Genomic DNA, 714 nt, shown 5'->3' with positions numbered 1-714 from the left:
TTTGTGTGTGCGTAGCTGAGCTGAAGTCAATATTATGCTAACAAAAAATCCCTCCATAAGGCAAACACTGAAAAGTAAAACAATGTTGTGTTTGTTACATCTTTTCTCAGGTTTCGTTATTCTGTTTCTTTATAACCAGTGCTTGGGAGAGATAATGGAGTCATTTCATCCTTTTTTTTTTTGGCAGCTGACTGGTGTGGGATCTAAATGGCAACCTTGGTGTTATAAGGCTCTGCTCCGACTAACGGAGCTAACTGGCTTTTTTCTTTCTTTTTTAATGCTTTTGATTTCCAACTGAAAATGTGTATATTAATGTTAAGCTGTTTTAAAAAATATTTTAACATGGCATGACTATATGCAAGCCCTGAACTAGTTTTCTATTACTGTTTTAGAATTTGCTAAAATTAAATTTATTAAAAATGTAACAGTTTAACTAACTCAAATCCTTATTTAAGGTTTTAGAAGTCAGAAGTCCTAAAACTTTTTCACTTGTTGCAAGTCATCATGTGTGTAAGGCTGCATCCCTTTCTGTAGGTTCAGGGAAAATCTATTTTCTTGCCTTTTTCATGTTCTACATGATGCCCATATTTCTTGGCTTGTGGTCTCCTTTTAACTTTAAAACCAGTTCTGACCAGATGAGCCTCTCTCACATGGCATCACTCTACCACTGTTTCTTTTGCCCCATTTTCCTACATTTAAGAACCCTTCTGATTA

The sequence above is a fragment of the Galeopterus variegatus genome, unplaced genomic scaffold (assembly GCF_000696425.1).
Source record: "Galeopterus variegatus unplaced genomic scaffold, G_variegatus-3.0.2 Scaffold9077, whole genome shotgun sequence".
NCBI lineage: Eukaryota > Metazoa > Chordata > Mammalia > Dermoptera > Cynocephalidae > Galeopterus > Galeopterus variegatus.
This window is presented reverse-complemented; position numbering follows the sequence as displayed.